Here is a 13,341-nt window from a genome sequence, read left to right on the forward strand (position 1 = left end):
CATACTATTGAACGGCAATTACAGTTGTGTTTAAATAAAATAAATAAATGGTGTCTTGAAAACGGTTTCAAATTCTCAAAGTCGAAAACTAACTGTCTACACTTTTGTAGGAAATATAAACCGCATAAAGACCCTGAACTATATTTAAGTGGCACTCCCATTAAAGTTGTAAAGGAGGCCAAGTTCTTGGGCCTAGTTTTCGATTCCCATTTAACCTTTTTGCCGCATATCAAATCCCTAAAAGCCAAATGCCTGAAAGCACTCGATCTGTTGAAAGTTGTTTCCAACTCAAAGTGGGGAGGGGATCAAGCTACCCTCCTACAACTATATCGATCACTGGTCCGTTCAAAACTTGATTATGGCTCCATCGTATATGGTGGAGCCTGCAAAAGCAACCTGCAACTACTAGATTCTGTCCACCATCAAGGTCTAAGACTTTGCCTTGGGTCATTCCGAACTTCACCTATTGACAGTCTTTACGTTGAGGCCGATGAACCATCTCTTACACAACGTCGTATAAAATTATCCTTACAATACATGACTAAATTATATTCTAATGAATCTAACCCTGCATATACCTGTGTGTTCAATCCACTTTATGAGGATCTGTACGACAAGAAGTCTTCTCTTGTTCCACCTCTAGGGCACAGAATTAAACCCTTTCTTTCTTCGGCCGGCATTGGGCTGGAAAACATAGCTCCCTCCCGTCTTCTTTCTTCTCCTCCTTGGCAATTGGTTAGGCCACAAGTTGACCTAACATTGACTTCATTTAAAAAATCAGAAACTAATGAACTACAATATAAACAAGAATATAATCAATTAAAAACTAAATATAGCAATTACAAACCCTTATATACAGATGGGTCCAAGGACGGTGATGCAGTGGCTTGTGCCACTGTCATTGGATCCAGAACAATATCTTCTAGACTACCAGATAACAGCTCTATTTTTACAGCTGAAGCTAACGCCATACTAACGGCTCTTAAATATATTCAAAGACACCCTAAACGTAAACAATATATAATCTATTCAGACTCTCTTTCGTGCCTTCAGGCTATTAAAAAATTGTCGTGCAAACATCCACTTTTAATTGAAATTATTGAAATGTATAATGATCTTGCAACTGGCCAATACGACATCGTCTTTTGTTGGTTACCTAGCCACGTAGGTATTTCAGGGAATACACTGGCTGACATTGCTGCGAAGGCAGCACTCAACAAATCTGTGACTCCACTTCTTATTCCATACAGTGATTATAAAAGTGCAATTAGATCTTATGTCCGTCATCTGATGCAGAAGAAGTGGGACACCCAAGTGGGTATCAATAAATTACATGAAATAAAACCTTACATTGGTTATACCCACTTGGGTTGTCCGTCCAGATTTGAAGAGGTCATTTTGCGACGATGTCGTATTGGTCATACAAGGTTTACCCATGCATACCTGTTGAAGGGTGAAGATCCACCATTTTGCATCCCTTGTGATGAGAGAACCACGGTCAAGCATATCTTGCTTGACTGTGTTGAATTCTCCATCATAAGGGATAAATATTTCAATGTAAAAACACTTTCGGATCTTTTTAACACAGTCAATACTCATTTAATTATTGGATTTTTAAGGGAAATTGATTTCCTTGTTGACTTATAATTGATATGTTCTGTAGATAGTTGTATTTTAATGGTTGGTAGTATATATAAGGAACATTGATCATTAGTGGCTGTACCCTCAACGGGGGTTGAAGTATTGTAAAATAATTGTCCTCCTGAGAGGGTACGTAAGTCCCAAAATTTTCAAAGTCAATTTATACTTTCCAGGACTTTTAAGTGTAGTCTTTGTGTTATTTTAATTTTGGCTAAAATTTCTTAAAATTGCCAGCGGCTGAGGGGATGGTGTAAATCCAACTAGGGACCATGCAGGTAGCAAAGGTACTGTAAGTCCCCATGGTCCCTAGTCTGGTGTTCTACCTTCTGTTGTTGGCGATCTATAGCCTGTTTTTATATTGTATTGTCCATATAACGATATCAGTTTTACCTTTCCACACTAGTTTTAATGCTAACTGTGATATCCTAGTTGTTTTACTGTCCTTCGTTGACAGGTTTTATAATGGACACAATAGTCGTTTTCATTGATGAATGTTCTCGTCACGATATGGCTGAAACAGTGCCGATGTGACGTTAAATTGTAACTCACTCACTCACTCCTTCGTTGACGGGTTTTTACAATGTTTATATGCTCTCTTTCATTGTTGAATGTTCTCGTCACGATATGGCTGAGATATTGCCGATGTGACGTTAAACATTGACTCACTCTGTGCTTATGCTGTTGATCACTGAACTGTCTGGTCCAGACTCGTTTATTAACAGACCGTCCCCATATGATTGGAATATTGCTGAGTTTAGAACTAAAGTCGCTCAAGCTTCACTAGTATGCAACGAAACATCCAAAACTGTAGATACATTTGTTTTTAACAACGTTTCATATCCTTTCATAACGATTTTTGGTCGAATATTGATTGATTACATCCAAACAAATGAGTGAAAATAGTTTGTGAGAAACCCGCACCTATCTGGTCATTACACATCGTTGTTCTATCCTATCCCATTAATGGCTTACAATGCTAAATGACTCGATGTCTTTTGGAAATCTTGCTCAAAGAAGGAAAAACTTTCAAGGATCACAAACTGGATGTTTGATATGATTATTGCTACTTAACCACATACAGATTTCCTTAAATATCACGAATCATGGATCATGTTCCAGCTATAAAACATATCTAACAACAGATATTGTTGGGTACAGTTTCTTTTAACGTATCGCCCTTTAATGAACCATTTGATGGTACGAAATATTGCAATTCTTTCAGAATAGTTAAACCAGTATTAAAGACGTTGTTGCCGTTAACGTGTAGAGAAAACGTTTTACTTTTCATCACACTTTGATCATAAATTCACGGCCCCAGGAACACCTTACCATAGTTATATATCAGTCAGATATATAAACTACAAGAGACCGGTGGCTGAAGAAAATCAAATGAGTCAAGGACGAAACATCAGTTAAAGCTACATTCGACTACATTCGACATTAGTCACACAGAATATGACATTGGACGATACATTTGTTGTTCTCCATGCAACACTGAACTGCGAAATTTCTGTTTCTTCCAACACCCTCTACACGTCACGCCCTCCTCCATTTCGGCTGCCATCAATCACTCCTGCGCAGCCAAAAACGACTTACATTAGTGAAGACGTCACGTCACGTCACTCTGATAGGCATTTTGCTGCCAACGATAAGGAAACCGGTCTATAAGCCATAACTCTTTAAGGTCACATGCAACCAAAGAATCAAACATAATTAAAAGTCAATTTTCACTTATTCATGACATATCATATGCACTGCTGCTTGTAAAAAACACATAAACATCATTATAACCGTACAATCGCGATTCAAAAGTGCAATATTTTGTACTAGGGCTTACTTCCCTCTAAATGAAGCCCTCGGGAGACCGAACCCAGTTACAGCGGGTGCGTGTGCACTCAAGTGTAACGACGGCTTCCGATTGGCTGGTTCATTTACTGATACGCTTAGGGCTCGTCGTGTGTACAGAAATATGATCTGTTTATTTTAGAAGTATGGCGAGGCACAAGAAAGTAGAATTCCTTAAAGATAATAACTTCTTTTATTGTACTTGATGCGTCGTTTCAGTATAGATTCATATACCGTTGTCAAACAAAATCATATACACTCGAAGAAGTTGTTATCCATAAAGAATGTATATAGAGATGTTTGAATTTGAAATAAATGTACTCGGAATTTGCGTTCGATCCAATAAAAAAACCCTTCTCAGTAGAGATGGTAAACTACTGCGTGGCTGGAAACTGTCATTCGTCCAAGTACAACGAAAGACTTGAAACTGACAAGAGTTTGCACCACTTTCCGTCAGTTCCAGTCATCCGAGAAAAATGGATGTAGTTTGTTTCCAACCCACAGACATGTCATGTGCACATGTGTATGTATGTTTGCCTAATTATATAATGTGGCAGAAACTGGACTTGGGTGCACGAGTCATAAATCAATTTATTTTGCTTATGGCGTATAGCCTGATAGGTGTTAAGTTCAAACTGAACGTGGTTAATGATTGAAGCTGTGTATTTCATATTATCTTTCAACAGTCAGGCAGACATATAGGTGTCAGTGAACCACACATTTAGCTTTCTCTGCGACAGAGGCTGCTTACCACAATCAACAAGACTTTTTTAAAGTAACGAGTAGATTATTTACTTGTTTGTGTACACAACCAGGATTAGACAACTGCTCACGACCTCATACTGCGGGCATGCATACTGTTTCAAGCTCCGCGAACCTATTCACTGCGCATGCGTTATGGGTGCAACGCAGCACAGCTGTTGAAATCACATTTTTCCCCAGCGCTGGGTGAAATTTATTGAATCCTTTGAACTCCGATTTTGCGGGCTTTGTTTTAATCGCGTTTTTTCAACTTTTTAGGTTGATTTGGTATTTTAATGATTTTTTTCGGTATGTGCATACTAAAAAGTATCAAAATCTGCACAGTTGTGTTTTACGTTGCATGTGACCTTTAAGAGACCAGACTCGCTCGACCACTGTCAGTTGATTTATTATGGGTGGCACCCATCTGTATCATACCCAGGGATATTCGGATTCCTACCTTTGAAATATATGTTTGTGTGCGTTATCCATGACGTCTTTTAGAGATATGTGCATATTAATATTAAACAAATGTTGGTCCCATACGATTAATGTTTTGTTTCTGTCATTGACTTTCTCATCATAAAAGTTTCCAACAAGTTTGAAACAATAATTTTCAAATGTCTGTATTGCTTTAGCATAGAAAATAAGATTTAACACAGAGTTGTAACTTCCTTGTCTGTGCAAGGTGCGAGAACTGGGCCTGTCCATGCATGCACATACACGCAGTTAGTGAAGTGTTATGGAGTTGATGTGTTTAAGGAGGAAATGCAAACACCACAACAGTTGTCCACCTTTTTCCAACGCAAACACTCACTAGTAACTCCGCTGCAACATCCGCTGTCCCAGAAAGAAAATCTTCACCGTCGTTGTCTGTTTGCTCAGTCAGTACACCAGGCATAGCAATCTCACATATGAGCCTCAAATCACCTCAACCTGAATGATGAATAATTTAATCTCGACAGCACTGACCCTGTGTAATGATCACTGTAAACTATGTCGCTGCTTTCTAACTCTCACGGGCACCCGTGGCGAGCCACCTCCTCGTGGTGGGTGCTGGGTAACGCCAAGAGCTCGCCGACACCCCCGTAGTGGACCCGGGGGAATATTTGGTCCACCAACCCGTTTGCCGTGGGTTGCGGCCCTGTGTCGGCGGAGAATGGGATCCTGGTGGTTGAGGGCAATAGGGGCCTGCAATCGTGCTCCTGTTGCTCAATACACCACTTTGGCCCTGACTTCGCCTAGACGGGTGGTCGAATGGGCCCGGTTCGACCAATCGGCTGGTCATGCCAAGCCCTGAGTATGTATATTCTAATGCATAAATTTCCGAAACTTTTTAAAGTTTCTCAAATGTCTTGGCTAAATCTTTATATATTTGAATTCAAATGAGTCACTTCAATTGTGTGTTGTAATTTGCCTAGAGTCTTATGCCCAGAAGGCGGTGGCTCATGGGCCAATCTGGTAGAATATATCTTCTCAAGATATGTTTCTACTTGAGTATACCCTCCTGGTATCCTTGGTGCCATCTGGTGGAAATCCACAGATATGAGGCATTGTCCTTGTTGACACTCCGTGGTGGGTGGGGAGCCAGGAGGCACCCCCTTACAAAAAACGTTCGCATGATCCTGAAGATTCATTCTCATCTGAGGATGATGATGCTTCACCATCACAAAATAATCAGAAGAATTGGTCTAGGTTTCTGGTCATGTCTGCTGCAGATGGAAATCCACTCAAGTTGAACCCTTTTGCTATAGCAAAGGGTATTGAAGGTTTAGTTGGAGAAGTAAAGGAGGTTAAAAAGCTCCGTTCTGGCTGCCTTTTGATTGAATGTAAGAAACAAATACAATCAAACATTCTCCTTTCAACTAAAGTACTGGCTAATGTTCCTGTCCAGGTTTCCCCTCACAGGACATTGAATTGTAGTAAAGGCATTGTCCGTGACACAATACGTTGCCTCTCAGACATGCCTGAAAAGGACATTCTGTCAGAATTGACATCACAAGGAGTCACTGATGTTAAACGCTTCACATTTAAAAGGAACAATGAAATTTTAAATACCAATACTTATTTATTCACATTTGGTGTCCCAACTCGTCCAGACTCACTTAAAGCTGGCTATTGTAAACTGAGAGTGGATGCTTTCATCCCTAATCCCTTAAGATGTTACAAATGTCAAAAATATGGTCATGGATCAAACTCCTGTCGTAATCCAGCTGCTTGCCATCGATGTGGTGGAACTTGTGAAGATAGTACACAATGTGACAAATCTCCTTCTTGTGTTAACTGCTCGGGTAACCATCCGTCCTCGTCTAAGGAATGTCCCTCATGGAAACTACAGACTAAAATCTCTCAAGTCAAACAGGCACCCGTGGCGAGCCACCTCCTCGTGGTGGGTGCTGGGTAACGCTAAGAGCTCGCCGACACCCCCGTTGTGGACCCGGGGGGATATTTGGTCCACCAACCCGTTTGCCGTGGGTTGCGGCCCTGTGTCGGTGGAGGAAGGGATCCTGGTGGTTGAGGGCAACAGGGGCCTGGAACCGTGTTCCTGTTGCTCAACACACCACTTTGGCCCTGACTTCACCTAGACGGGTGGTAGAACTGGCCCGGTTCTATCAATCGGCTGGTCACGCCAAGCCCTGTGCATGGTGATTATTTTGTGCACATTTCTGTTACTGGGTCTTGGATATTTCGATTTTCCATGCAAAATTATATGTGAAATAACTTGCCTAGAGTCCTATGCCAGAAGGCGGTGGCTCATGGGCCAATCTGGCAATCTAGACCTCCGGGTTCTGTTTGTCTTCAGGGATCTGTCTAGGGCAGAACCAGCCTGACTTATACCTTGTTTGGCAAAAATAGCTACCCGTGTCCATTTTGCTGGAGTATAGCATCTCTGTAACCCTGGTGTCTGTAGTTGGCTTCCACTACAACACCGTCCGCGTTGACACTCCATGGTGGGTGGGGAGCAGGGCTGTTGAATATATTTCCTTCATTATGGCTACCCCACAACTAACTGGTTCTCGGTCAAAAACTAAGAGAAGACACGTTGATGCAGATATTGCTACTTCTTCGGATGAGGAATCTGTACACAATGCTGATTACTGGCCACGATTTTTAGTCGTAACAGGTGTTGATGGTGAACCCCTCAAAATCAATCCCTTCGTAATTTCGAAGTCAATTGAGGGCATATGTGGCAACGTAAAGAATGTTACCCGTCTCCGCTCTGGTTCATTGCTTGTGGAATGTGCTCGGAGACAACAGTCTGTGAATCTCCTCAAAGCCCATCATTTTGCAAATACTGAGATTGTTGTCTCAGTACACAAAACTTTAAATTCATGTAGAGGTATTGTCCGTGACCGTGCAAAGTGCCTCTCAGACATGTCAGAGGATGAGATTACAGCAGAGCTGCAGAGTCAAGGCGTTACGCATGTGAGACGGTTCACTAGGAAAGATGGTGAGAGAGTTATCAAAACAAACACTTACCTTTTCACGTTTGCACTATCAAAAACACCTTCATCAATTAAAGCCGGGTATTTCAACATTGGAGTTGATGTATATATCCCAAATCCTCTCCGGTGTTTCAGATGTCAACAATTTGGACATGGTGCAAAATCTTGCCGTAACTCTCCAGTTTGCTCCCGCTGCAGTGGGAAACATGACGGTACAGACTGCACAGATGTAATCAAGTGTGCAAACTGCAGCGGCGACCACATGTCCTTCTCAAAATCATGCCCATGCTACATGCAACAAAATAAAATTCTCACCATAAAATATTCTAAAGATGTTTCTTTCTCTGAGGCCAAAAAAATAGTAGAAAAGGAGTCCTCTTCTTCCACTTCTGCAGTGTCTTACTCTGCTGTAGTTTCTTCCTCACGTACAAAGGTTGATCAAGGATGTCAAACGTCAATTAACTGGATATCTGATGTACAGACGGTTCTTTATGAAATAGATGCTGAAGTCACACCTTCCCGTTCCACATCTTCCTCACAAACGACTGTGTCTGCTGAAACAGTACCAGAAACTGAAAGTCAGCCTGAACCTGAGATAAAACGAACTACTTTGCTCACAAAGAAGGAAAAACAAAAGCTCAAGAAAAAAGAATCAAAGGGCCTCAAACATATTGAGGTGCCTTTACCCTTGACTGTTCCTCTGGAGGTTCACAATATCTTCGAATCTCTAGATATGGAGGTCTCTCCATCGCTGCCATTGCAGCATAAAGGCCCTCCTCATTCACGATCTCCTATTATGCCCCCATGAACTGCCCTGACAGTTTATTACAGTGGAATTGTAGAGGTCTTCGGAATAATTTATCTGATCTTCAGCTATTGATCCAAGATTTAAAACCTTCTGCTCTTTGTTTACAAGAAACATTCCTCAAAAGCACAGATAAAATTGATTTAAGACAATATGACTCATATCATCACTTTTCTCCCCCAGGCGATAAAGCAACTGGGGGATCTTCTGTTTTGGTGAGGCAGGGTGTCATTCATAGCCCTGTCCCTCTTCGTACCCCTCTCCAGGCTGTTGCAGTTCGTGTGACATTGAATGTCGTGTTCACTTTATGTTCTTTATACATCCCACCGTCATATTGTCTTCAACAATATGATCTTCAGTCACTTTATGACCAACTCCCGAAACCCTGTATAATCATGGGAGATTTAAATGGTCACAACCCACTTTGGGGTAGCAATGACAGCAATACGAAAGGTAAAGTTTTGGAGGATTTTTTCTTAAACAATGACTTATGCATATTCAATGATGGTTCTTCTACATATTTGCATCCAGGAACTGGAACGTATTCGTGTCTTGATTTAGCTGTTGTTGATTCTCATCTGCTAAGTGAGTTCGAATGGTCAGTTCACGATGACCTCTGTGGAAGTGATCATTTTCCCACTTTATTACAATCTGTGACACCATCGGATGTCTTTCCTTCATCACGATGGAACTTTGCTAAAGCTAACTGGGCTTGGTATGAAATTCTTTGTTCTAATAAACTAACACCTGATGTTTTTCTTGATGTTCCTGATCCTATAAATTCTTTCTCTACCGAACTTCATAAAATAGCTGATGAATGTGTTCCGAAGTCCTCTTCTAATCCACATATACGTAAACCATGGTTTACTGATGACTGCAAACAAGCTAGGAAGGCACGAAAGAAAGCAGAACAGTATTTCCGTCGCCATCCTATGGTCCATAATTTAAATAAATTTAAAATTTTAAATGCTAAAGCGAGGCGTACCTTTAAAATGAATAAACGTCAATCTTGGAAAAATTATGTCTCCAAAATAAATTCTCGAACGCCCATGTCTAAAGTGTGGAACATGGTACAGAAAATTAAAGGTAAGGGTACACAATCTAGTGTCCATCATCTTAAACATGGAGATCAATTACTTACTGATAAATCAGATATAGCAAATAAACTGGGTGAAACGCTTGCTAAACATTCTTCCTCTTCTAACTATATGCCGAAATTCCAACAGTATCAAAGACAACAAGAAAAGAAACCTATTAATTTCCATTCAGATAACGGGGAAGATTATAACGAACTATTTTCTATTCATGAGCTTCATACTGCTCTTAATCAAGCTTACGATACTGCTACAGGGCCTGATAACATACATTATCAACTCCTGAAGCATTTACCAGAATCCTGCCTAGGAACTCTCCTAAATATTTTTGATGATATTTGGACATCGGGTAAATTTCCTCCTTCATGGCGTGACGCTATAGTAGTACCCATACCTAAACCTGGACGTGATCATACCGATCCGTGTAATTATAGACCCATTTCACTAACTAGCTGTGTTTGCAAGACCATGGAGCGCATGATTAATAATCGACTTGTTTGGTACTTGGAAACCAATAACCTTATAACAGATATACAATGTGGTTTCCGTAAAAACAGAAGTACTCTTGATCACTTAGTGCGTTTAGAATCATTTGTCAAAAACGCTCTAATTAATAAACAACACGCTGTGTCTATCTTTTTTGATCTTGAGAAAGCATATGACACAACCTGGAAATATGGCATTTTAAGAGATTTACATGATTTCGGTTTGCGAGGTCGTTTGCCTGAATTCATATCCAACTTTTTAAGTAACAGACAATTTCAAGTCCGCGTGGGTTCTACCCTGTCTGATCATTACAATCAGGATCAGGGTGTTCCACAAGGCAGTATTTTGTCTGTCACTCTTTTTAGCATCAAGATCAACAGTCTATGTAAAGTTTTAAACGATTCAATAGATGGTTCGTTATTTGTGGATGATTTTAATATATCTTGCCGAGGTAAAAATATGCACACTACTGAACGGCAACTGCAGCTGTGCTTAAACAAAATAGATAAATGGTGTCTCGAAAATGGCTTCAAATTTTCTAAATCAAAAACCAATTGTATACACTTCTGCCGTAAATATAAACCCCATAAAGACCCAGAACTATTTCTCAGTGGCACCCCTATCAAAGTTGTCAAGGAGGCTAAGTTCTTGGGACTTATTTTTGATTCACATTTGACCTTTGTGCCCCATATTAAATCCCTAAAAGCCAAATGCTTAAAGGCTCTCGATTTATTAAAGGTTGTGTCCAATTCAAAATGGGGAGGAGATCAGACTACCCTCCTTCACTTATATAGATCACTTGTGCGGTCAAAACTTGATTATGGTTCCATCATATATGGTGGAGCCTATCAAAGCAACCTAAAACTACTTGATTCTGTCCATCACCAAGGCCTAAGACTTTGTCTTGGTTCTTTTAGAACCTCTCCTATTGACAGTCTTTATGTTGAAGCCGATGAGCCTTCTCTCAACCAACGCCGTATAAAACTGTCTTTACAATACATCACAAAATTAGCTTCCAATGAGTCTAATCCCGCATTTAATTGTGTCTTTAATCCTCTGTATGAGGATTTGTATAACAAAAAGTCTTCTCTTGTTCCGCCTCTTGGTCTCAGAATTAAGCCATTTCTTGCTGCTTCCGGCCTTGAGTTGGAAAATATAGCTCCTTTCCGACTTTTTTCTTCTCCTCCTTGGCAGTTGATTAGGCCACAAGTTGACCTAACATTAACTACATATAAAAAATCAGAAACGAATGAATTACAGTATAAACAAGAATATAATCAATTGAAACATAAATATAACACTTATAACTCCTTATTTACAGATGGGTCCAAGGACGGCGGTGCAGTGGCTTGTGCCACTGTCATTGGATCCAGAACAATATCTTTCAGATTACCGGATAATAGTTCTATTTTCACAGCGGAAGCAAACGCTATACTAACGGCTCTTAAATATATTGAAAGACATCCTAGACATAAACAGTATATTATCTACTCCGATTCTCTTTCTTGCCTCCAGGCAATTAAAAACCTGTCATGTAAACATCCATTTGTAATAGAAATAATTGAACTATATAATAATCTTGCTACTGGCCAATACGACATCATCTTTTGTTGGTTACCAAGCCATGTGGGCATTTCTGGCAACACAATGGCTGATCTTGCTGCCAAGGCAGCACTCAGCAAATCTGTGACTCCATTTCTTATTCCATTCTCTGATTATAAAGCTACTATTAGAGCGTATATCCGTGATCTGATGCAGAAGAAGTGGGACACCCAAGTGGGTATCAATAAACTACATGAAATAAAACCTTATATTGGTTATACCCACTTGGGTTGTCAGTCCAGATTTGAGGAGGTCATTTTACGGCGATGTCGTATTGGCCATACGAGATATACTCATGAATACCTTTTGAAAGGTGAGGATCCTCCGTTCTGCATCCCTTGTGATGAAAGAATCACAGTCAAGCATATCTTGCTTGACTGTGTTGAGTATTCCATCACAAGGGATCAGTATTTTAATTCACAATCTGTGCAGGATCTTTTTAGCAATATTAGTCCTCATTTAATTATTGCATTTTTAAAGGAATTGGATTTGTTGAATGAACTGTAAATAGATAAATGTTTTACAATTGGAAGATTAAAATAGTAACTCAAATCGTTAGTGGCTGTACCCTCAAAGGGGGTTGAAGTACCGTAAAATAATTGTCCTCCTGAGAGGGTACGTAAGTCCAAAAACATTTGAAGTAAATTTCAGTTTTCCAGCTTTTTAATCGTAGAATAAGTGTGTTTTTACTTTATGGCTAGATTTGTCTAAATTGCTAACATCTGAAGGGATGATGTAAATCCAACTAGGGTCCATGCAGGAAGCAAATGTACTGTAAGACCCCATGGTCCTTAGTATGGTGATCTACCTTCAGTTGTTGGCAACCTATAGCTCATTTTTATATTGTACTGTCCTCTATAGATACGTTGTTTTAGGTCTATTCACTTGTTTTACCTTCTACTCTGTGATATTCTAGTTAGTTTTACTGTCCTTCGTTGACAGGGTTTTACACTGTATGTGCTATCAATTCATTTGTATTTTTATAATTAATCATTCTCGTCACGCTATGGCTGCAATATTGCCGATGTGACGTTAAATATTAACTCACTCACTCACTCACTCAAGTCAAACATGATCGTAATATAGGCTTTATGGAAGCAAAGAAAATTGTTCTTGCGAAAGAGCAACCAGGACCTACTTTTGCCAGTGTTGCATCAGGTGCGCTCACTCATCCAAAACCAAACCTTGCATCTCTCAAAACCATAGGTTGCCAGACTGATTACACATGGGCGAAGACATCTGCACCCACGTTGTTATCTGCTGTAGTGACAGTGCCGCCTTCACAAGAGACGTCCAGCTCACAGACCGTTCTTACATCACAATCAACTCTTCCTTCTCAGAAATCTTGTGATACGGATTCGTCTTTAAGTGAGACACAGACGTCATCACAGCCAGTACGGCTGTCCAGATCAGAAACAAATGTACAACATATTGCAAAAAACAAATCTAAATCAAAAACCGAACCTTCAAAACAGTGTCAGAGTGGTAGAACCTCTAAAGGGGCTAAAAATCAGGTCCAGCTGTTCAATAAATTTGGATCACTTGAAGAGATGGATGTGTCAGACGCCGGCCATTGTCGGGCACACAGCTTGTCACCTTCAAGAAAGGTGAAAGGTCGATCTCCTGTTCATCCGCCTAAGCGATAACTTCGTCACCACTAGTCCAGTGGAATTGTAGAGGA

The sequence above is a fragment of the Haliotis asinina genome, chromosome 14, assembly GCF_037392515.1.
Source record: "Haliotis asinina isolate JCU_RB_2024 chromosome 14, JCU_Hal_asi_v2, whole genome shotgun sequence".
Taxonomy (NCBI): domain Eukaryota; kingdom Metazoa; phylum Mollusca; class Gastropoda; order Lepetellida; family Haliotidae; genus Haliotis; species Haliotis asinina.